Raw genomic sequence first — 25494 nt, 5'->3', positions numbered from 1 at the left:
CTCTGGGCAGCTCTGTGACCCCTTTGGCCAGGGATCTACTAATTGTGTCAGCCGCTCAGCAATCGTGGGACGGGCGGGTCAATTTACGCCTGCCCTTGCCGCTCTGTGCACTCCCTTGCAGGCTATATTGGTGCCAATCTGTGGGAGGCCTTGCCAGCTGGTGCAAGCCTTCGCCAGCCTGCACGGGTCACACACACACTCGCCAACCCTCGCCGGTCACTCGGTGCAAGTGTCCGTGCCTGCACTGAGTGGTTTTGGGGTGTCTATGTGTGCTTTTTGGCTTTTGGCTCTTTGGGGGTGTGGCCTCTTCCCACACAATGGAGACTATGGCAAGGAGAAGGAGTCGGGACTCCCCGGTTCCTCCTCCCATTCTTTCCCCAATGCCTCCTTTTCCAGAGTCTCCTCAGGGGTCTCCGGGCAGTTCAGTAACCCCTTCGGCCAAGGATCCACTCCCTATGCGGACTGCATTTCAATCATGGGCAGTCTGGTTCATGTGTGCCCCGCTTCTGCCTCTTTGGGGGCACGCCTTTCTAACCCACAATGGAGACTACGGAATGGGGAGGGAGTCAGGACTCCCTGGTTCCTCCTCCCGTTCTTTCCGCAATGCCTCCGTCTCCAGTCTCTCCTCAAAGCTCTCCCAGCCAGGCTGCACTCAGCCCCCCAGCTCACATGCACAAGCTGTGTGCAGAACGCACAAAAGGCAGGTTAATTGATTCCCTTATGCCTGAGCGAGATGGTAGCTGCAGAGTGGGAGGTGCGTTATCACCGGAGCTCCACTGGCCGCCGTCCTAGTTCTCTTCACAAAGTTTTCCTCACCAGTCTTTTCCCAGGCACCAGCCCACCGTGCTGCAGCCTCGACCCACCAAGGAGGGTGGTTGCCGCTGCAATTTTTGTGTTGGCCCTTTAAATGTCTCTTTGCATCCCCAGCCACCTGTCTCTGGCAGAGAGCGCCCCTAAACTTTTCGGTGTTGCATTTTGTCTGTATTTTCTTGGTTTTAGCTGCTGTAGTTTAGGGGTCCCTTGTTATGATTCAGACCCCGTTCTTCTCAGGGGAAGCTAACTGGCTGTTTCAATGTCCCTCTGGTGCTAGTGCCTGTGGGCACCCAGCTCAGCCTCTCGAGCCTCCACTGCACTTCTCACCCATTGGGATATGTGAGAGTCGCATCCACTGTCTGCGGCTCCAAGGCTCCTCTCCCACTATTGTTCCATTGTTTTCCAGGTGATTACTCCACTATTTAGTCTCAATTACAGTTTGGTCCTGGGAGGAGGTCAGCGTGACTCCCATTCACTCCTTCACCATCTTAATCTCCACTTATTTTTCTTAAAAAAAAAAAAAAATCTAGCCATCCTAGTGGGTGTGAGATGTTATCTCATTGTGGTTTTGATTTGCATATCCCTAATGGCCAATGATGTTGAACATCTTAACATGTGCTTATTAACCATCTGTACTCCTTTGAAGAACTGTCTATTCAGATCCTTTGCCTATTTTGTAACTGGGTTATTCTCCTGTTGATTATTGAAATGTAATGGTTCTTTATATATTCCAAGTTTAAATCACTCATCAGATATATAGTTTTCTTTTCTTTAAATTTTTTTAAAAAATTTGTTTGATTTGAGAGAGAGCGAGAGAGTGAGAAGCATCCATTTAGTGTCCCACTTATTGATGCACCCATTAGTTGCTTCTTGTATGTGCCCTGACCAGGGCTTGAATCCACAACTTTGGTGTACTGGGATGATGCTCTAACCAAGTGAGTTACCTGGCCCTGGCCGTATTATTTTCTAAAATGATTTTCCATTCTGTGGATTGTCTTTTTACCTCCTTAATGATGTCACTTGTTTCAAGTTTTTAATTTTGATGAAGACCGATTCATCTACTATTGTTCTTTTTTGCTTGTGCTTTTGGGGTGATAGCTAAAAAAAATTAATCAAAGTCACAGGAATATACACCTATGTTTTCTCCTAAGAGTATATTTTTAGCCTTCCAAATTGGGTCTTTGATCCATTTTGAGTTGATTTTTCTATATGGTATGAGGTAGGAGTCCAATTTCATTCTTTTGCCTACGAATATCCAGTTGTTCAAGCACCAGCTGTTGAAAAGACTTTTCCTTCCCCCATTTGACTTGGCAGCAGTCACATTTCAATAACATTTTATATTTTGAAGACAGCCTAGTCCAGAGGTAATGTAAGATCAGTGAGGTCACACAATGGGACAAAACTCATCCTAGACTTCTCAAAAAATGGTGCTGGGATAATTGGATATGAATTTGTAGGAAAATGAGCCTCAATGCTTACTTAATAACATACACAAAAATTTACTCAAGATGAACCATAAATATAAATGTGAGAGTTAAACATATAAAACTTCTGAAAGAAAACATCAGAAAAAACAACTTTGTAATCCTGGGTTAGCCAAAGATCTTTCAAATACAAGAGAAAAATATCAGAATCCATTAAAAAAATAAATTGAGTAATTGATAAATTGAATTTATCATTATTAGAAAGCACTGCTCTTAAAAGCCATTGTTAAGAAAATGAAAAAGGCCAGCCTCAGACTAAGTGAAAATATTGGTAAAAACTTGTATTCACAATACATAAAGACCACTTTACAACTCCGGAATAAGACAAACAATTCCATTGTTAAAATAATGCTCAAAAAAAGGATTTAATGGTCAAATAAGAGATGTAAAAGGGACCCAAAGTAGGGACTCTGCCCTGGCCCAATGGTGTTTAAGCCTGACTGCTGAGTACAGAGTGGCAGTCACAGATAGTATATCCCTGGCTAAAGGGGGTGCACAGTAGTCTAGAGACACTTGAGGAGAGACTGAAGACAGAGGCTTTGGAGACAGATCTGAGAGAAGAGCCAGTGGGATTCAGGTGCTGACTCCTTCCCTATATGGCAGCAGCCACCATGCTCAGGCAGAGCACTTCCCTGAGCGGCAGCAGCATGAGTAGACACAATAATTCCACCGCCAGGAGGGACTCTGCTCTGCCTTGTGGCGCCTAAGCCTGACTGCTGAGTGCAGGGTGACCAGATTAACAGCTGAAGGAGACAGCCACAGACAGGAAATTCCTGGAAGTCTTGAACAGTCTGCCTACGGTCAGACAGGGTCAAATCTGACATCATCAGAGGCAGATCCAGAAAGAAAAACAGCAGTCTCCTACCACAGAAGTTCACACCACAAAGTCAGGAAGTCAAGGAAAATCAATTTAAGAAGCAGAAGCAAAAAAGAAGAGTCTCACAAATAATGGGAAGACAAAGAAATACCCCCTAATTGAAGGGAAAGGAGGAATCCCTGGAAAGAGAACTAAATGAAATAGAGGCAAGTAAACTATCAGATATTGAGTTCCAAACAACGGTTCTAAGGAAGCTCAATGAGCTCAGTGAGTTCAGAGAGAATTACAAAAAAACTACAGGGAAGCTATGAGGAATGTACTGCAATCTGTATCAGCATGAGAAAGGACATAGAAACTATCAATACGAGACAAGAGGAAATGAAGAATATAATTTCTGAATTGAAGAACACAGTAGAAGGAATCAAAAGCAGGCAAGATGAAGCAGAGGATCGAATTAACGAGCTGGAGGACAAAGTAGAAAAAAAGCTCCCAGAAAGAGCAAGAAAATGAAAAAAAGACTCAAAAAGAATGAAGAGGTGTTTAGGGAAATACAGAATAACCTGACACATAATAGTGTCTGTATAATAGGGATAACAGAAGGAGAAGAAGAAGAGCAAGGGATAGAGAACCTCTTTGAAAAATCAATGATGGAAAACTTCCCTAATTGGAGGAATGAAAAAGTCACACAAGTGCAGGAAGCAAAGAGGGCCCCACTCAGGAGGAACCCAATGAGGCCCACTCTAAGACACATCATTATTAAAATGGCAAATATCAAAGACAAAGAGAGACTCCTAAGGGCAGCAAAGGAGAAACAGGTAGTAACATATAAGGGAGCCCTGGTATGGCTAGCAGCTGATTTCTCAACAGGAACACTACAAGCCAGAAGGGAATGGCAAGTCATATTACAAGTCATGAAAAGCAAAGGCCTGCAACCAAGACTGCTCTACTCAGCAAAAGTCTCAATTCAGATGGAAGGTGAAATAAGGAGCATCCCAGACAAAAGAGGACAAAAAAAATACACCTCCACCAAACGAGCACTGCAAGATATGCTAAAGGGACTGCTTTAAGAAGAGGAAGAAAAAGGATGAGAAAGAAGGGAACATAGGTGCAAAGGGAAAAAATGAGTATGTACCTATTGATAATAAATTTAAATGTAAATGGATTAATGCTTCAATCAAAAAACAAAGGGTAGCTGAATTGATAAGAAAACATGACTTGCACATATATTGCCTACAAGAGACCCACTTCAGAACAAAGGACCTAGGCAGACTGAAAGTAAAGGGGTAGAAAAAAATATTCCAAGCAAATGGACAGGAAACAAAAAAAGCTGGGGTAGCAATAATTATATCAGACTTAATAGATTTCATAACAAAGGCCTTACAAAGAGACCCAGAAGGACACTTCATACTACTCAAAGGAAGAATCCATCAAGAAGATATAAATGTTGTAAACATATATGCACCCAAATATATAAGAAAAATCTTGGAGAACTTCAAGAAAGATATAGACAGTAACACACTGATAGTAGGGGATTTTAACACCACACTGTCAACAATGGATAGATCTTCCAATCAAAATATCAACAAGGATACTGTGGAAATGAACGATGCATTAGATCAAAAGGACTTAGCTGACATGTATAGAATGCTTCATCTGAAAGAAGCAAAAGACGCATTCTTTTCAAGCGCACATGGAAAATTTCCAAAGATAGACCACATGATAAGGCACAAAACAAGCCTGAACAAATTCAAAAAATTTTAAATCATAACAAGCATTTTCTCGGACCACAAGGGCTTAGAAGTTAGAAACCAAACACAAGGAAAAACTTCAAAAACATTCAAATTCATGGAGACTGAATAGCATGCTATTAAGCAGTGAATGGGTCAATAATGAGATCAAAGAAGAAATAAAAAAGTTTCTGGAAACAAATTAAAATGAACACACAACAGTCCAAAACCTATGGGATACAGTGAAGGCAGTGCTGAGAGGGAAGTTCATAGCAATACTGGCCTACCTAAAAAATATAGAAACATTTCAAATAAAGGACCTAATCCCCCAGGCTTCAAGAACAGGAGAAACAACAACAAAGCCCAGAGCGAGTAGAAGTAAGGAAACAATCAAGATCAGAGCAGAATTGAATAACATAGAGAATAAAAGAACAATTCAAATGATCAAAAAATCCAGAAGCTTGTTCTTTGAAAAGATAAACAAAATCGGCAAACCTTTAAGCAGACTCATCAAGAAAAAAAAAAAAGGAAGAGGACCCAAATAAATAATATCAGAAATGGAAGAGGAGAAATAGCAAAGGATACCACAGAAATACAAAGAATTGTAAGAAATTACTATGAGCAATTATATGCCAAGAAATTTGAAAACCTCAATGAAATGGACAAATTTCTGGAAAAATATAACCTTCCAGCATTGAATGAAGAAGAAGCAGAAAACCTGAACAGACCAATAACAGCTGGTGAAATTGAAGCAGTAATCAAAAGACTCCCTGCACACAAAAGCCCTGGCCTGGATGGTTTCACAGGAGAATTTAAAAAACATTTAAGGAAGAGCTAACCCCTGTCCTCCTCAGACTCTTCAAAAAATTCAAGAAGTGGGAAGACTCCCAAATGCTTTTTATGAGGCCAGCATCATCCTAATCCCAAATCCATATAAAGACAGAACCAAGGAAGAAAACTACAGGCCAATATCACTGATGAACATAGATGCTAAAAACTTCAACAAAATATTGGCAAACCACAGCCAGCAATACATTACAAGATCATCCACCATGATCAAGTGGGATTCATCCTGGGGATACAAGGATGGTTCAATATTCACCAATCGATAAATGTAATACATCACATAAACACAGGGAAAGACAAAAACCCCCTGGTCATATCAACAGATGGGGAAAAAGCATTTGATACGGCACAGCACCCATTTATGATCAAAACACTCAGCAAAGTGGGAGTAAAGAGGGCATACCTCAAAATAATAAAGGCCATATATGAAAAGCCCACAACCAACATAACATCATACTCAATGGGCAAAAATTAAAAGCTTTCCCACTAAGATCGAGAACAAGACAAGGTTGTCTGCTTTCACCGCTTCTATTCAACATAGTATTGAAGTCCTAGCCACAGTGATCAGACAAGGAAAACATAAAAGGCAAATAAATTGGAAAGGAGGAAGTAAAACTGTCATTGTTTGCAGGTGACATGATAGTGTCCATAGAAAACCCCACAGACTCCACCAAATAACTGCTCCACCTAATAAGTGAATTTGGCAGGATACAAAGTCCATATTCAGAAATTGAAGGCATTTTTGTGCCAATGAATTTAAAGTAAAGTACCAAGAAAAATAAAGTACCTGGGAATGAACCTAACTGAGGAGGTAAAAGACTCAGAGAACTACACAAGTCTGAAGAAGGAAATTAAAGAAGACACAAATAACTGGAAGCATATACTGTGTTCATGGATTGGAAGAATTAACATCATCAAAATGTCCATACTACCCAAAGCAATTTATAGATTCAATTCAATCCCCATTTAGATACCAATCACATATTTCACAGATATAGAACAAACATTCAAAAGTTTATATGGGACCATAAACGACCCCGAATAGCCACAGCAATTTTGAGAAAGAAAAACAAAGTAGGAGGGATCACGATACTTGACATCAAACTATATTACAAGGGCACTGTAATCAAAACAGTCTGGTATTGGCATAAGAGTGGGCACATAAATCAATGGAACAGAATAGAGAGCCCAGAAATAAGCCCATGTCTCTATAGTCAATTAATATTTGACAAAGGGTGCAGAAGCGTAAAATGGAGTAGAAATAGCCTCTTCAACAAATGGTATTGGGAGAGCTGGACAACTACATGCAAATAATTGAAATTTGACCACTAAGTGACACCATACACAAAAATAAACTCAAGATGGATAAAAGACTTAAATATAAGTCATGACACCATAAAAGTCCTAGAGGAGAACATAGGCAGGAAACTCTCAGATATCCCATGCAGCAATATTTTTACCGATATGTGCCCTAGAGCAAGGGAAATAAAGGAAGGAATAAACAAAATAAGAAGCTTCTGCACGGCTAAAGAAAATGTCAGCACAATGAAAAGGGAACCAACTGTATGGAAAAATATATTTTCCAATGGTACCTCAGACAGGAGTTTGATCTCCAAAGTATATAAAGAACTCACACGACTCCACTCCAAGAAGACAAACAATCCAATTAAAAAATGGGCAAAGGACCTGAACAGACATTTCTCCAAGGAGGACATACACAGGGCCCAGAGACATATGAAAGGGTGCTCAGCATCACTAGCCATCAGAGAGATTCAAATTAAAACCACAATGAGATACCACTTCACACTGGTCAGAATGGCCATCATCGACAAATCAACGAACAAGTGGCGGTGCGGCTGTGGAGAAAACGGGACCCTTGTACATTGTTGGGTGGGAATGCAGACTGGTGCAGTCACCATGGGAAACAGTTTGGAATTTCCTCAAAAAGCTAAAAATGGAACTGCCTTTTTGACCCAGTGATTCCGCTGCTGGGACTATACCCTAAGAACCCCAGAACACCAATTCAAAAGAACCTATGCACCCCAGTGTTCATCGCAGCACAGTTTACAATAGCCAAGTGCTGGGAGCAACCTAAGTGCCCATCAATAAATGAGTGGATCAAAAACTGTGGTACATTTACACAATGTAATACCTATTAAGTAAAGAAAGACCTATTACCCTTCGTGACAGCATGGATGAAACTGGAGAGCATTTTGCTAATTGAAATAAGGCAAGGGGTGAAAGAGTAATACCATATGATCTCACCTATAAGTGGTACCTAATCAACAAAACAAACAAGCAAGAAAATATAACCAGCAACATTGAATGAAAAAACAAACCAACAGTAACGAGAGCGAAGGAGGGAGGAAGGTAATGGGGAACAGAAGGGAAAGAGTCAAATCAAGGAACATGTATAAAGGACCCATGGACAAATCCAAAGTGATGAAAGAGTGAGGGTGGGAGGTGGGGGTGGGTGGAGCAGGGAGGAGTGGCAGTGGAAAAATGGATGCAAATGTATTGAACAATAAAAAAAAGAGAGATGTGGAAGGGAAAAGAATACCACCAATTGTTAGGGAAATGCAAATTAAAACCACAGTGAGATAACACAAGGAACCTACCAGAATGGCTAACATCAAAAAGACTAAGAATGCCACAGTTTCGCAAAGTTGAAGAGCAACTGGACCTATTATACATTGCTGCTGTGAATTAGGTAAATCTGGCAGCTTCTTATAAAGTTAGACATACACTTACCATGTGATCCCGTAGTCCTACTTCTAAGTATTTATCCAAGAAAAATGAAAACATATGTCCATACAAAGATTTGCATACAAAGATTACTAAGAACCCCAAAACTAGAGAGTGAGTAATCCTTTCTTTCCCTAGTGGGTGTGGAAGCAATGGGTGCCAGCCATGCAATGGGATGATGTTTAGCAACGTTTTCCACACAACATGGATAAACCTCAGAAGCAATATGCCCAGTGAAAGAAGCCAGACATGAAAGACCACACACACTATATATCATTCCAGTTATGAGATTATAGAAAAGAAGAGAACAGACCAGGAGTCACCAGGGCAAAAGACTAAATGGAAAGATATCTGTCAGAACTCAGCAACTACTACAGTTAAAAAGCGTACATTTTATTGTATTTAAATTAGACCTCAATAAATCTGTCTTTAAACAGAGGCCACACCCCTGACTCATAGCTTGTTCCTGTAAGTTATTCTCCTCTCTTCTTGCAAACTTGAGCAGCCCCATTCCCCAACGTGAACAGCAGCCTTTGCCCAGGCTACTTTGTGCCAAGAATTGTTTTAGAAGTGCAGATCTAGTGGTGAGGAACATATAGATATGTAGTGGTGAGTGCTGGGAGGTGAGTGGTCAGGGGGCCCTTCTTGGGTAGGGGACACTCAGGTTCCTATGGCAATGATGGGAAGACAGGCGGGTGGGTGGATTCCAGGCCTCGAACAAACAGCATAGTGCCAGCCTATATCAGGAACAAGTTGGCTTGTTGAGGCTACACAAAGCAATACCAAGTGGTAACATGGAAAACAGTACAGATGAAGAGGGGAGGTGGTCAGGCCAGGACATGCAGGCACATATGCCAACAATGACATGTAGTCTTACTTGCATTCTGAAAGCATGATATTGACTGCCATGCTTTGGAGAGTAGAGGAGGTAACGTGGGCAAAGCAAGGGGACCTGTGGCCAGGGTTGACAGATTGTGGCCTGGTTTTGACAGCAGTATGTATCCCAGAAAAGGAACAGAGAGGGCTTGCTGTATGTGGGGATGTGGAAGACTCGCTATATGCAATGGTGCTGGCGGGGAGAGGTGGTGTGGTAGGAAGATGTAGCGCTCCTGGTGCCATGTCAGTCTGTGGACGAAGTACCCAAGGTGTAGCAGGTATCACAGACAAGGCTCTGGGAGGAAGGAGTCAGTGACCCTGTAGCTCTGTCATGGGCTACAGGGCCTTGTCCTAGACTCTGGTGGGTGGAGGACCCAAGGTGAGGTGAGACCCAGGGCCAAGGAGTTTCCCAGGAGCCTTGTTGCTAGGAGAAGCAGAGAGCCAGTGTGTGCTGGCAGCAGGAATGTGAGGTTCTGGCACACATGTGTGCTGACCGAATGGCCCAGGAGAGAGCAGGCAGGAGGCCAACAGTCATTCATTGCAGCGCAGGGATGGACTGGGTGGCACTGATGGAGCAGAAATAGGTTTGTAGATCAAGTTCCACAAAATGGAGGTGCCCTTGAGGCTCAGCTGCCCCAGAGGCCTGGCTTAGGGCAGAAGTCTAAACCTGTCATTGTACTGGAGAAAACAGGATTTGCTCTGTCTCATGTGGCCCTTGTTAATGTTCTCAGCCACTCCCCTCAGAAAGAGTGCTCCCTGCTTGCGAGGCACTGAACACCCCCAATTTATGGAGTTTTCTTAAATAAAGGACATCCAACTCATTACTAAATAATATTATTTCTGTCATTTGACACAGCAGATGGACTCCAAAGAGCTGGGTGAAGGACGAAGTGAGAAGCTGCCCACCTACAGCCCAGGAATGGCCCACAGCAGCTCCCAGTGGGGTGGGTCGGGGTTAGGCTGGGGGTCCACTGGCAGAAGGCAAACGATGTTCCGGGTGTTGGGGGGACACTGGGCACCTGCCTGCACTGCACCCGCACCCCAGAATTCTGAGACAAGTGTTCCAATTGTCCCCAGTGTCAGAAAGCTTAGAAATGCCTGACATCCACATGGAGGAGAATAGTGATCTCTCATGTTGGAAGATGAAACTAACAAATATTAAGTGGTTCCTCTGTGCAAGACATGGGTGGAATTTCTTTACACCATTTTAGACTATATGGTTGCAGATGCCATGTAATAATCGTGTATGGTTCCAGGGCTCTGGGGCTGCAGCTGTTCTGCTGGGTGGACCTTCTCTCACCTCCCAGCAATGCTGACCCACAATCATGACACCCACTGTCACTTGTTTCCATTCCCTGGACACTCAGTGGGTGTTTCCCCAAATGGGGCCATCCTCCTGCTTTACCAAAATATAGACATCCCAGGCAGAAAATGCCCCTTTCAGATGTTCTCAGCTCCTCACTGTGCCCACTGCAAGCCCCATGCCCCCATCTGCCCTGCTTTCAGGCTCAGCAATATGGACCGTGTAGACCTCTAAGGCTGTGCATGGGCCTCAGTGCACTTCTGCTGCACCATGAGCACCATGGAAACGCTGCTGTGGCAGAGCCCCAGAGTCACCCTTTTTCCTCTTTAACTGGTGTTTTCCAAGGGGACATCCTGAGACTGGGCTACTGTTTGGTTTCTTGCTGTCTGTGCACTCACGACATAACGGCCGCCAAAGGGTTAATGTCCCTCATTTCCTCCACATCAGTGAACTGCCTCCTCTTCATCAGTGTTGACTCACAGGATACTACTTTACTCAATGCTCAATGGGAGTCAGCATTTCTTCCACAAGTGAAGGGCTCATGGCTCCTGGGGCTTTAGTGCTTCCAGGCCCTCTCAGGGGGAAGAGCTCGGAAACACGGTGGTGTGACACTCGCACCAGCACACACATCACGGCCCTTCCTGCATTCTCCTTTGCACACATATTTAAAAAACAACAACAAACAGGCACAACACCACTCCAACACCTCGGTCCATGCCCCGGAGTCTTCTAGCCTTCATCCTCAATGAATTTACTGGATCAGTTTACAGTCTCCCAGAAGTGCCCCACACTGACGCCTCTGTGAGGGAAGAGACAACATATACAATATACAGCAACGTACACAAGCACCCCAGGCACTCATGGCATTCACTGATGAAATTTTCTGGGTATGCGCTGGCCAGGGTGTCCTAAGGACTGTGGCTGTGAGGAGGGTCTCAGTCTGTGATCAGCGATCACAGGGAAGGGATGGTTATTCTAGGACAGCTCTGAAGAGGAAATCCGTCAGGTCATCATAACCGTCTGCATAACAGAACCGCTGGCTGCAGCATTTAAAATCGCGTTTGTAAGTTTCCTAATTAGCACAGTAACCAGAAGAGCTGGAAGCTTCTCATTTTAACCAAGTGTACTCATGATACACTGACCAAGAGAAATTTTAACAAAACCCCTCAAGCTACACACTGGATAACAGGGGCCCTACTTTTAAGTTTTGATTACACAGAGGATGGGAAGACTGTGTGTGGACTTTATTTTCACTAGTTTTCCTAGACCATGTGGTTAAAGTAAACATCCCATGAAGTAAGATGAAGTGCTATGCTGTGGAATTACCTCTTGGAAACCACACTGCCCCAACTTTCCTGGATGTGTTCCTGGTGATGAGACACAAACAGACACAGCTCCACACGTGTCTACACACGAGAAGCTTTGGTGGGTAAAAATAAGGCACAGCAGCTTGCTAGGTTGGGGGCAGAGACAGACTCATGGGTGGGTTAACAAAGTGCCCCCATCCTCTCTTAGATACAGGCTCCTGGGGGGCCTGTACCACAGGAACTGTGCAAGAAATGATTGGGAAATGTTCAGTAGCTCTGTTAGGGTATTTCTGATCCAGAGAGAGGTAAAAAAAAAAGTGCCCAAAAGGTTGCTTAGTAAAACAACCAACCAGAAAACCTGTACTCCAAGCCCATGGTGGCTCATAAACCCAAGAAAAGCAGCAGGCCATTGCAGCACTGACTGTGGATCACACATAAACCTCTGGGTGTGACTCATGGGCGTCTCCTGGTATTATGTCCCAGAAACCCCCAAGGGCCTGTCCAAATGTTCTCCACTGCCCCACCCTAGTGTGTGGCCTGCTCTGGCACCTTCTTCACCCCCGAGTCACTCCAGAACAGACCAGCCACTTTACTCCATCCTCTCTTCACCCCCTTTTCTTGCTTTGTGAGACTTGGGAAGAACCAGAGGATCTCAGGGACTCACTTTATTGGAAATATATTCCACTAGCATTTTTGCTAAAATGCTAGTGAAGTGAAGACTTCACTAAAAGTGAAGACTTGGTGGGGCTATATTAACAGAAAGTTCCACACGAATGGTTGCTGTGCCACCAGGAAGAGGAAGCAATGGGGCTAGAGTAGCAAACCAGCTACCCCAGATTATGCAGTCCTGAACGGGAAGTCTGTGGAGGGGGCAGATATGGCCCCGACATTTGTCCTTCGTAGCCCTTGAAATAAACCGGGATACACGGTAGGACTTTTCTGCTCAATAAGATTCTCACCCCCTCACACATATCTATCTGTTTCACCCAGGACAGTGTTATCTTTAACCCTAAGACTGAAATGTACTTCCTTCCTTCCCTTCTTTTGTACTCTATTTTTCATTTCTCAGATCCCTTCTTATTTCCAGGACTCCCATCAGGGTCCAGTTCAAGGGTCATATCTGCGCTGTACAGGTTGCTGAGTGGTTCTCAGAGAGCACACTTCTTTCCTTATTTTTTTGCTTTATTTTTTCTTATTTCATTTTAATTATATTAAACTAGAAATAAGTCCTCAAAAATCCTCAGTTACTTATTTTATAATTGCATGTTTAAATTTTATTTGTTGTTTGTCTGTAATCTCTGGTACTAATAACAATATCTGTCCCAGGAGACACAGCATGTTCTGAAGTTGGCCTGTCACAGAGAATGCCCTATCTTTTGACTTTATTCCAACTGAATCTGTTCAATGGTGAGACCAATACTGCCTTTTCTGATGTCAGCACAGCACTCTCCAAATCCCCCTAAATAAAGTCAGGATGTTTTACCTCCCCATCTAATTTCTCCATCCTGGCACAATCCCTACTCACAGACAGCCCATTACCATAGACAGTAGTCAGAGGACCATAGGGATCACCCATTGTCTATTGACCAAAACAGCTCAGGGGGAGGTTCTTACGGCAAGCACATAGAAAGCGAGAAGTATGAATGGATAGAGTCCCCAGAACACCAAAAACTAGAAAGGTAATTGGGTTAGGGAAAATAGGGCCTCCCTTCCCTAGCTGTATAAGAACTGCAGGCCTGAGCAGAAAGACGATATGGTTTTTGAGACTAGAGTCCATCATTCTCCCAAGTTGCGTGGCACCAGAATAAACCTCTTTCCTTTTGCACCAGCACCTGCCTCAGAAGTTTGGCTTTTGTGGTGGTAGGCAGACCAACCCCCTTTTTGGATCCCCATTTTTGTTCAGTAACGTATCCACAGTGGGTTTTCCCCACTACCTCTACCTTTGCTGGAGCAATTACTGAAGGCAGCTCTGAGGAGTGGGGATGACAGAGGTGAGGGGGAGCATGAACTTTTGTACTCACCCATTTCTTCCCAATCCCAGGGATCCATGGGAAGAGTGAGAGCTGCCCCTGCCTTGGCCAGGCCAGACCAGGCAGGCAGAACATGCTGGGACTCTCCAACACACCACATGCTTGGACCTTCTCCTCAGCCAGTTTTTAAAAACCCTCCAGAGCAAGCAGCACAGCAAGGAGTTGCTGATAGGAGAGATCACAACATGAAATATGGCCTTGTCTAAAAAGGAATCGGAAGAACATAGAGGGGGGTGTGGGAATCCAAGAAAGGAATAAAGCTTACAAATATAAGTCTTCTACACCTTACAGTTTCAGAAAAGAAGGGGAAAATCAGGCAAGCAAATTCAGTCACATGTACAGTGAAGGGACACAAGCCCTGCAGTCAATCTGAAGGCAAATGTACCCATTAAATCACCCCATTCAGATAAATCAACTTTCTGTCAAGATGGAGACATAGGTAAACATGCCTTACCTTGTACAACTACAGCAAGAATTACAACTAGACTACAAATATCACCCGGAATTGTCAGAAAATTGAGGTATACGGAAGTTCGACAACCATGGATTTGAAGAAGCTACATTAATCCAGACAGGTTGGAGGAGCAGAGATGTGGAGATGTATGGAGAGGCGTGGAGAGGTGTGGAGATGCAGAGCAGCATAGAGAGGCACAGAGATGAGGAATGGGCAGTCCCACATCCACAAGTTGTGGATAAAAATCAGAAGGGATACCTTGGGAGCAAGGGATCCCATACCGACTAGACCACCCAGCCCAGAATTCCAGCACCAGGAAGGTAAGTGCTCATAACTTCTGGCCATAAAAACCAGTGGGAGATGGTGCCCCAGAAGAAACTGTGGGATTCTGCAGAGATTCCTCTTAAAGGATCCTCAACAGACCTAGGACTTATGCAGATACACCCACTCTGAAATTCAGCACCAGGGTAACAGCTGGAAGGGCACGAGTGGCATACAGGGAGGAACTGAAGTCAATGGCAACAGGGTTAGTGCCAGGAGACAGCTTCCTCCCAGGCAAAACTTCAGAGGCCAGGCAGCAGCATTGTCCCCTCTCTGAGCCCTCCCCAACAGAGAGCCACAGGGTGGTGACGCTGGTTCTCCCCCCCTGGAGATACTTAAGACTACACCCCATACAACTTACAGGTGAACTTTTCCACAACATGCCACGCTACTAAGACAGGGAGTCAAAACAGCTCTAGCTAATACAAAGGAGCAAACACAGGCAGGCTGCCAAAATTAGGAGAGAAAGAAATGTGGCTGAAATGAAATAAGAGAACAAAACTCCAGAAAAAGAACAAAAGAAAATGGAGATAAGGAACCTATCAGATGCAGAGTTCAAAACACTGGTGATCAGGATGCTCCAGGAAATCACTGGGTACTTCAAAATATAAAAAAGACCCAGGCAGAAATGAAGATTACATTAAGTGAAATAAAGAAAAATCTACAGGGAACCAACAGTGGAGAGAATGAAGCTAAGAATGAAATCAATGATTTGAAACACAAGGAAGAAAAAAGCATTCAATCAGAAGAGCAAGAAGAAAAAATTTTTAAAAACAAGAACAGGCTAAGGAGCCTCTGGGACATCTCTACACATACCAATATCTGAATCATAGGGGTTCCAGAAGGAGATGAAGAGCAAGAAATTGAAAACTTAATTTGAAAAAAAAAATGAAAGAATATTTCCCCAATATGGTGAAGGAACTAGACATACAAGTGCAGGAAGCACAGACAGTCCCAAACAAAGTAGACCCAAAGAGGACCACACCAAGACACATCATAATTAAAATGCCAAAGAGTAGAAATAAAGAGAGAATCTTAAAAGCAGCAAAAGAAAAGCAGGGAGATACCTACGAAGGAATTCCCGTAAAACTGTCAGCTGATTTCTCAAGAGAAATTTTGCAGGCTAGAAGGGACTGGCAAGAAGTATTCAAAGTGATGAAAAGCCAGAACCTACACCCTAGATTACTCTATTAAGCAACGTTATCATTTAGAATTGAAGAGCAGGGGACGGTAGAGGCCGTGTAGTGTTGCTGTTACTCTGATGAAAGAATGGTCAGTAGAGGGGTTAAAAAATGCAGAGCAATAAAACCTTTAACTTGGCGAAGCAAAACCATGCTCTAAGGAAGCATCATCAGCATCACCAGCAGCAACAGCAGCAGCAGCTGCAGCAGCAGCAGCCACTGCTGCCACCAATACCTGCAAATGGGCAACAAACCAACAGCCAAAATGAAGGCTTAACTATTGACCTAAAGAATTTTAGGAAACCAGGAGAGAAGATGCTTCACCCAACATAGCCAGTTCTTTGTGGGCAATCTTCCCCCTGACATCACTGAGGAGGAAATGAGGAAACTATTTGAGAAATATGGGAAGGCAGGTGAAGTCTTCATTCATAAGGTAAGGGCTTTGGCTTTATCTGCTTGGAAACAAGAACCCTAGCAGAGATTGTGAAAGAGGAGCTGGACAACATGCCACTCCATGGAAAGATCTGCATGTGCGCTTTGCCTGCCATAGTGCATCCCCTATGGTTAGAAACCTTCCTCAGTATGTGTCCAGTGAACTGCTGGAGGAAGACTTTTGTGTTTGGCCAGGTGGAGAGGGCCGTCATCATTGTGAATGATTGAGGAGGGCCATCAGGAAAAGGCATTGCTGCATTCTCAGGGAAGCCAGCTGCTCAGAAAGCTCTGGCCAGGTTCAGTGAAGGCTCCTTCCTGCTAACTACATTTCCTTGCCCTGTAACTGTGGAGCCCATGGCCCAGTTCGATGATGAAGAGGGACTTCCAGAGAAGCTGGTTTTAAAGAACCAGCAATTTCACAAGGAGCAGGAGCAGCCCCCTAGATTTGCATAGCCTGGCTCCTTTGAGTATGAGTATGCCGTGCGCTGGAAGGCACTCAATAAGATGGAGAAACAGCAGCCAGGACCAAGTGGACCACAACATCAAGGAAGCTTGTGAAACACTGGAGATGGAGATGGAAGCTGCTCGCCATGGGCACCAGTTCATGCTAGTGAGGGGATCTGATGAGGTGTCAAGAAGAACTTAAGAGGATGGAAGAGCTGCACAACCAAGAAGTACAAAAGCGAAAGCAGCTGGAGCTCAGGCAGGAAGAGGTGCACGGGTGCTGTAAGGAAGAGTTGCGGTGACAGCAGGAAAATGATGCAGCAACAGCAAGAAGGATTCAAGGGAACCTTCTCTTATGTGAGAGAGCAGGAGATACAGATGGGCCAGATGGCTACGGGAGGTACTGTGGGCATAAATAGCAGAGGCGCCATGCCTCCTGCTCCTGTGCATGCTGGTACCCCAGCTCCTCCAGGACCTGCCACTATGATGCCAGAGGGAACCTTGCGATTGACCCCACCAATTACACAATGCTTTGGCCAAGCTGCTACAATGGAGGGAGTAGAGGCAATTGGTGGAACCCCTCCTGCATTCAACTGTGCAGTTCCTGGAGCTGAATTTGCTCTAAACAAAGGTTGCTGATACTGATAAAATTGCATTGTCTAGTTTCCCAAAACCTGTAAGAGAAGGACCCTTTTTGGACTAGCTGGAATTCTACCCTGGAAAAGTGTTAGGGATTCCTCCCAATAGTTAGATCTTCCCTGCCTGTACCACTCTAGAGAATATGCTGGAGACAGACATAATAAGGGGGCAAGGGAGGGGTGATATTTAACAAATGAATTCTGTGTGGTACATTATTTAATCATATCTTTGTGGTACATTCCTGAAGTCTCATGTGATTACTGAGGACCTAGGAGAGAAGGAACAATGGTAAAGTGGATCCAGTTAGAGCTCCCATTAATCTTGATCATTCCATTCTTTGTTTAACCTGTTGTATTTGCTTTCTCATTTTTAAATTCCCCAACCCCAGAGACACTGTCACATATACCACAAAACCCACAGACATCCCCCAATGGCCTTAGGCCCTTCCCTCGATTCACTCCCAGGTGGGAATTCAGGCAAACGTCCACAGAGGTCACAGATAACATGCATACGGTTCTGTTATATCCCATATATCATCCCTTCATGTCCTAAGGGAGACATTTTCTCATAGAGGTTTTCATTTTAGTATATCTTTAAAAAAAATTGTTGTGTTAACTCGCCTCCATCTTTTTCTTGGGTAAGGATGACCCAGGAATGGCTGTTTTTGTGTCTGATGGCGCTGTTCACAGCTTTTCTTGATAGGCCTAGTACAATCTTGAGAACAGGGTTGCTGAATGCTGAATGTTGGACAGTAGCTCTTAGCCTTTCCTATCTTAGGTAGTTATGCTGTGCATATTTTTAATTGGTGTACTGTGTTTGATTTGTCCCTGATACCTTTGGCGTCTTTCTGAAAGATGGAGCAGTAGTGCAGTATCCAAAAAAAAAAAAAAAAAAAAAAAAAAAAAAAGAAGGAATTGAAGATAAAGTGCCTCCCAGACAGGATAAAACTAAAGGAGTTCATCATCACCAAGCCATTATTATAGGGAATTATATAAGAAAAAGATCAAAACAATGAACATTAAAATGGCAATAAATTCACAACTCTCAGTAATTGAATCTAAGTAACAGACTAAGCAAACAAGCAGAACAGGTACAGAATCAAAGATATGGAGGTCATATGCAGAGTTATCACTGGGGATGGGTAAGGGGGAGACTAGGGGCAAAAGTGGAGGGACTAAGAAGCACAAATTGGTAAGTACAAAATAGATGTTAAGACAGGGGGATGTTAAAGACAGTGTAGGAAATGGAATAGCCAAAGAACTTACATGCATGGTCCATGAACATGAACTAAGCGGGGGAACTGCTGGAGGGAAAAGGGGGTACTAGGAGGAGATGGGCAAATGGAGAAAATTGGGACAATTGAAATAGCATAATCAATAAAGTATATTTTTTAAGACTCACCCCATTTAGATGACAAGACAAACATAATAAGGGGGCCGGGGGGTGGTGTAAGTCCTGGAAATAGTTCTATTTTTAAGAGTGTCATTCTAAGATAATCAGGTAGCAACTGTGTGTTTTGAAAAGTAGTTCTGTTCCCTCCTAGACTAATTAAAAAGGTTTGAGCCAAACTGGTTTAAGAGTCAGAAATATAATTAAGAAGCTGAATACACACAGATACATAAATATAATAATCTATGCTAGAAACTCTTCAAAGGTAAATTCACAACTTTCTCTTCATACAGTTATTCAGATGTAATTATGCAAGCAAAATAGCAGATAATGAAAGTAATATTCCAGGTATTACTGGCAATTTTATCATTACTAAGGGTGGGTGACCAAACTGCGGTCAGGATGGCTATGAATGCGGCTCAACAAAAAATCATTAATTTACTTAAAACACGAGATTTTTTTTGTTTTCGTTAGTGTTTCTGTATTTAACGTGTGGCCCAAGACAACCCTTCTTCAAGTATGGCCCAGAGACACCAATAGGTTGGACACCCCTGCTCTCATTAGTTTATAAATCTCCAAGTACTGTTGTCCAAAATATTGAAACTGGTTACAATGTAAATTTATTATGCTCTCATTTAAAATTTTTTCATGGAATCACAGACTCTAACTTTTAAGGTCTTACATTTCTTTTTTAAAAAAGACAAATCATATACACACTGCCACACACAACCTTTGCAGGCCCTATGTCCTTGACACGCATTACCTCATTCAACCCTCACAACAGCTGAATGAATCATCGATACAATTATTTAAATGAAACTGAGGCTGGAAACATTGAGACACTTACTCAAGATTGCACATGTAAATTGATTGGCAATCATATTCCAAAACCTGAGCTTGTGAACATTCTACCATATAACATTTCTAAATTCAAGTATAGTTTTAATGCACAGGTCAAGAGTTATTAAAATCTTCTTGCAACATAATTCATGTTGGCAACTGACTTTGATGGCAGAAGCAAAAACATTTTTCTTGGGAAACATAACTGCTCCTAAAAGTTTGTTCATACATTCCACATCCTGTGCCAGACATGAATAAGACCTAAGTCCCCAAGTATAAAGGGCTCCTGATATAGTCAAAGAAACTGCTGTGCCTTTTTTAAAAAAAAATTAAAAGTCCTTATTTTTCTCTCCAGAGGAGGCAGGGCCCAGAGTCCAGGCCCTTTCTGGACATTCCTATCTTTTTCAGATAGACCTTCTCTCAGGGTAGGGATGGGCTGAGTCTTATGTAGACTTTCCACTAATTCTTTACTTAACCAAAGGTCTACTTTCAGAGGTTACACAGAACAAATCAGCCTTCTTCAAGGTTTGGGTCTCTGTGTTCTCTGGTCTTTTCATCAAATACCACACTTTCACCTGCTTCCTGGCTTCTAGTACATTAATGTATTGTGGCCTTCCTCCCACCCATTTTTAGCTTTATGCACTAGTGTCTTTTAAAAACCCTTCTACTGTCATTTCACAAAGGCTTTGGCAGAATGCCTACAAAGGGCTATGTGTTTCAATATTCCATTTTTGAGGTCCCTCATATTCAATAATATTTTAAGTTTTTCCTCATACTTGATGAATAGTTTGGATATAGAAGTTAAGTTTTAAATAATATTTACATTATATTTTTAATAGCACTAATAATATATATCCAAACTTGTACTCTAGGGTCCTATGTTAGTTACATGCCTTCCATTTTTAAAAAGAGGAAGCAAAAATATGAATCATCAGGTCAACACAAGTCCTTAGTAATGGAGCAAACCTCCGCCTCTGGGGCAAAATAACTTATGTGAATGAAATTTTAAGTGGCTAAAATTTTGCATTACATCAAAAGTTGATGGTTAAGGAAAAATAAAATAAAATGAAAATTGGGCAAAATAATTAAAACAAGCATTGGTGAGACAATCCAAAAGACAATAATAGTTTATTCTGTTTGCGAAATAGTTCTAGATTTGCCAGAGCTTTACATATTGAAGCACAGGACACCTTTATGAGGTGGGAATACAAAATTATGTCCATTTTAAAAATAAGAGAAAAACTTACACCTGAAACTAATGCAAAATGATATTGAGTGTAAATTGTAATTGAAAACATTTAAAAATAAGAAAAACAAGGGCCAGAGACATGGAAAGTTGCTCCAATGACCCAGAGCCCAAAGGGGTCTTAATGCCTTTCCTGAAGCAAATTTCAGGTGATCCATGCTCCAAGCTCAGCCCTAATCAGAGTAGAGGAGGTCAGAATAAATTCACCCTGAAACCAATAAAGCTTATGCTTCAGGAACCCTCTGTGTATGGGCTTCATAAGACCCTCTATTAAATTTTGTAAAACTTTATTTTTTAGAGTAGTTTTAGGTTAACAATTTGGGAAGACAGGACAGAGTTCTCATATTATTACTAACATCAGACATTGGTGTGATCTATTAGTTATAAGTAATGGACCAATATTGGTGCATCACTTTTATTTTATTTTTAAAGTTTCACTTATTTGCTTTTTAGAGACAGGGGAAGGGAGGGAAAAAAGGAAGGAGAGAAACGTTGATCGGTTGCCTCTTACACCTTGCAAATTTTGGTTTGCAGGATGAAGCCCAACCCACAGAGCCACACCAGTTAGGGCAGTATCTCACTTTTTTAACTAAATTCTATACTTTATTCAGCTTTCCTTAATTTTTACTTAATATCCTTTATCTATTTTAGGATTCCCACCCAGGATCCCACATGACATTTGAGGTTAATGAGAAAGGTAGGAAAATTTACCTAGATGCTTGTTCTATATAATCTCCTTTATGTCCTGCTACAGGTTGAAATATTATGCTTAGATGTCTTAATAAAGGACTTAAACTTTTCACGTAAAGAATCTTAAGAGAAAATGCATAGTTGTTCTTTGTGTCCTAGAATAACACTTGTTGTTGCCTGGCCACAAACCACATCAGCAGCCCCACCCCCACTGTCACCATCCCCACTGCTGAGGAGCAGGAGGGAGGGGCCAGCTGATCCTGGGCTTGACCTGAGACTCAAGACAGATACCAGCACAGTAGCAAACACTGAAAGTGCTTGCATTTATTCATCTCCTTACAGACCATCTATGAATTGGCAAGATGGATCTTACAATGATTCATAGTTTCAGCATATCTGTCCTGGAGAGCAGTGACAATAAATGCATTAAATATTGTGTACAGATGCTCTAGGATTTGGTAAAAAGGACTTAACATCTATTTTGCTTTTCCTGATGTTCCTGGATAAGGCTAGAAATCTGAGAAACTTTCTTGATGTGAAGTTATCTGAAATACTGTTTTGGGGAGCAGTCTCTATGCCTTTTCTTTGGTCATGATTAATAGACAAGGGTACATTTGTCAATACGTAGTTTTTGGATATCTTTCCCCTGTAGCACATGATTTTTGTTTTTAATGTGGCAGACATTAGCTTCCTATACAAAGCACTCCCATTGATTCTTTTTCTTGTTCTATTGTTTTTAATATATATTTTATTGATTTTGCTATTACAGCTATCCCATTTTTTCTCCCCTTTATTCCCCTCCATCCTGTACTGCCCCCCCCCGCCGCCCCAGTATTCCCCCTGCGCCGCCCACCCCCGCCTCCTTAGCTCATGTCCATGGATCGTACATACAAGTTCTTTGGCCTCTCCATTTCCTATGCTATTCTTAACCTCCCCCTGCTGATTTTGTACCTACTATTTATGTTGCTTATTCCCTCTACCTTTTTCCCCATTCTTCCCCTTCCCATTCTCCTATGATCTCCATTTCTATGATTCTGTTCCTGTTCCAGTTGTTTGCTTAGTATGTTTTTGTTTTATTTTAGGTTCAGTTTTTGCTAGTTGTGAGTTTGTCATTTTACTGTTTATAGTTTTGACCTTCTTCTCTTTCTTTGATAAGTCCCTTTAACATTTCATATTAAGAGCTTGGTGATGATGAACTCCTTTAACTTGACCTTGTCTGGGAAGCCCTTTATTGGCCCTTTCATTCTAAATGATAGCTGTACTGGATAGAATCATCTTGGATGTAGGTCCTTGTCTTTCGTGACCTTGAAAACTTCTTCCTGGCCCCTTCTTGCCTGCAAGGTTTCTTTTTGAGAAATCAGCTGATAGTCTTAAGGGAACTCCTTTGTAAGTAATTCTCTCTTTTTCTCTGGCTGCTTTTAAGGTACCCTCCTTAATCTTGGATAATGTAATTATGATGTGCTTTGGTGTGTGTTTCCTTGGGTCCAACTTTTTTGAAACTTTCTGAGCTTCCTGGATCTCCTGGAAATCGATTTCCTTGGCCTGACTGGGGAAGTTCTCCTACATTATTTTTTGAAATAAGTTTTCAATTTCTTGCTCTTCCTCTTCTCCTTCTTGCACCTCTATGATTCAGATGTTGGAACGTTTAAAATTGTCCCAGAGGTTTCTAAGCCTCTCCTCATTTTTTTGAATTCTTGTTTTTTCATTCTGTTCTGGTTGAATGTTTATCTCTTCCTTTTGCTCCCAGTTGTTGATTTGAGTCCCAGTTTCCTTCCCTTTCCTGTTGGTTCCCTATCTTTCTTCATTTCACTTTGCATAGCCTTCATTTTTTCCTCCATTTTGCGACCATACTCAGCCAATTCATTGAGCATCCAGATTACCAGTGTTTTGAACTGGGCATCTGATAGGTTGGCTGTCTGTTCATCACTTAGTTCTATTTTTAGAGCTTTGATCTGTTCTTTCATTTGGGCCATATTTGTCTCAGTGCACCTGTTACGTGGGGAGGGGCAGAGCCTTAGGTATTCACCAGGGTGGGGCAACCCAGGGCGCTGCCTTGTGATGTTGTGTGTGGGAAATGGGTCTGAGAGAGAACAATATTGCTTGTTTGGCTCTCAGCAGGCTTTCAGTCACTTCCTCCACTACCCACAAGCAAATTGGGCCCTTCTAGTGCTGATTCCTGAGTGGGTGGGTTTGTGTGTGTTCTGGGACTCTGTGGGTTTCTCTAACAGACTCCTGTGAGGCTGGGAGTTTCTCCTGCTGCCACACCCCACAGTTTTTTCCAGCTAGAGGTTTTGAGGCTTTCTTTTCCCTCACTGGAACTCTGGACTGCAGTCTGTCATTCTCCAGCTGTTCTTCATGCTTTATCCGCATGCAAATATGGGAATGCTTGGTCTGCCAGCCACCCCCTTGCCACATGTCCTCTCTGTTCTGGCTGCCCGTCTGTGCCCCTCCTACCAGTCTGGATGAATGTTTCTTCTTTAGTTCCTTGGTTGTTGGACTTCTGCACAGCTTGATTTTCTGAGAATTCTGGTTATTTTTTGTTTTTAAATTTGTTGATATCCTTCTTTTGGTTGTGCGTGGAGGCAAAGTGTACCTACCTATGCCTCCATCTTGGCCGGAAGCTGCCTGCTTCTTCTTCGTCTATCTGCAAATACAGTTGCAGCAGGATTCGGCCTCTCCCATTTGCTTGGGCGTCTATAGGTGTGGGTGTGGAGTGGCTATGGCAAATCCTGCTTCAGTAGGAATTGCAGTTTCTTTGTTTTTGAAATACGTTTAGAATTAATGGTTATACCACACATCTAGATACATACTTTATGTTAAAATATTTAGTTAACGATTAATGTTAGGTAGTTTTGTAGAATTTCAGATCATTATACAGTTGGTAACATACTACATCATCTAACAAATTTTCAGTGTGGATGCGTTCTGGCTTTTGCACTGCTCACACACTATGCACACTTGTCCTGATTGTTCACACCTCATGCTCAGCCATGGAGTCAGCATGCTGGTGCTTCCTTCTGATCACTCAGGCTTAGAAGAGGATCATCCTTTTTTTCTCAGGTGGAGTTTGAGGGCCTCAAGCATGAGATCAAGCGTCTGGAGGAAGAAACGGAGTACCTCAACAGCCAGCTGGAGGATGCCATCCGGCTCAAGGAGATCTCAGAGAGGCAGCTGGAGGAGGCATTGGAGACACTGAAGACGGAAAGGGAGCAGAAGAACAGCCTGCGCAAGGAGCTGTCACACTATATGAGCATCAATGACTCCCTCTATACCAGTCAGCTTCATGTTTCCCTGGAAGGCCTCAAGCTCAATGATGATGCTGAGACCCTGGCCAATGGCTTTGAGCACAGCTGTCTGGCCAAGCTGCCACTGGACAACAAGACCTCCACACCCACCAAGGACAGCCTGGCCCCGCCTTGCCCCAGCCTCGTGTCTGACCTCCTCAGTGAGCTTAATCTCTCCGAGATCCAGAAGCTGAAGCAGCAGCTGATGCAGGTGAGTGGGTGGGCAGGCAGGGAGGTCCACCTCTATTTCTGCCCCACCCCCGACAACACTTTGTTGATGTTACCTACGTTATCTCATATTTATCTTAAACTGTGTTGCTACGTAAGTGGAACTGCAGCATTACAGGTAGGAGGAACCCAGAGTAGTGGGCTCCTGCTTATGAGATTGAAGTCTCAGTGCTGCCCAAGGTGTTGTTATGTTCCCTCTGTGGTGCCCACTTGTAGTCTTCCTCTCTCTCTTTTGTGGGCACTTCACATCAGGATTTTGTGTCCCGACTGAATGGAATCCCAGGGTCTGTACCGTGGCCCTTCAATTTGCATGTCTCTGAGGAGGGTCGCACCTGGCCTCCCAAGCCTCCGGGCGGGGGGTGACCAACAATGGCCCCACACATGGCACCCCTACCCAG

The 25494-nt window shown here is 43.0% G+C and overlaps 1 protein-coding gene and 1 pseudogene across 1 annotated transcript in view; one reads left to right on the top strand and one right to left on the bottom strand.

Moving 5' to 3' along the window:
- CENPP (centromere protein P) overlaps window positions 1-25494 on the bottom strand; it is a 329764-nt gene that overhangs the window by 14607 nt on the left and 289663 nt on the right. The gene's annotated exons all lie outside the window — the stretch shown is intronic.
- On the top strand, window positions 16016-17419 carry LOC129082243 (non-POU domain-containing octamer-binding protein-like; annotated as a pseudogene).

Source organism: Pteronotus mesoamericanus, unplaced genomic scaffold, assembly GCF_021234165.1.
Source record: "Pteronotus mesoamericanus isolate MK-2021 breed Mesoamerican mustached bat unplaced genomic scaffold, CSHL_Meso_final scaffold_125, whole genome shotgun sequence".
NCBI classification, from domain to species: domain Eukaryota; kingdom Metazoa; phylum Chordata; class Mammalia; order Chiroptera; family Mormoopidae; genus Pteronotus; species Pteronotus mesoamericanus.
Note: the sequence above shows the minus strand (reverse complement) of the source record. Positions and strands in the feature narration are given on the sequence as shown.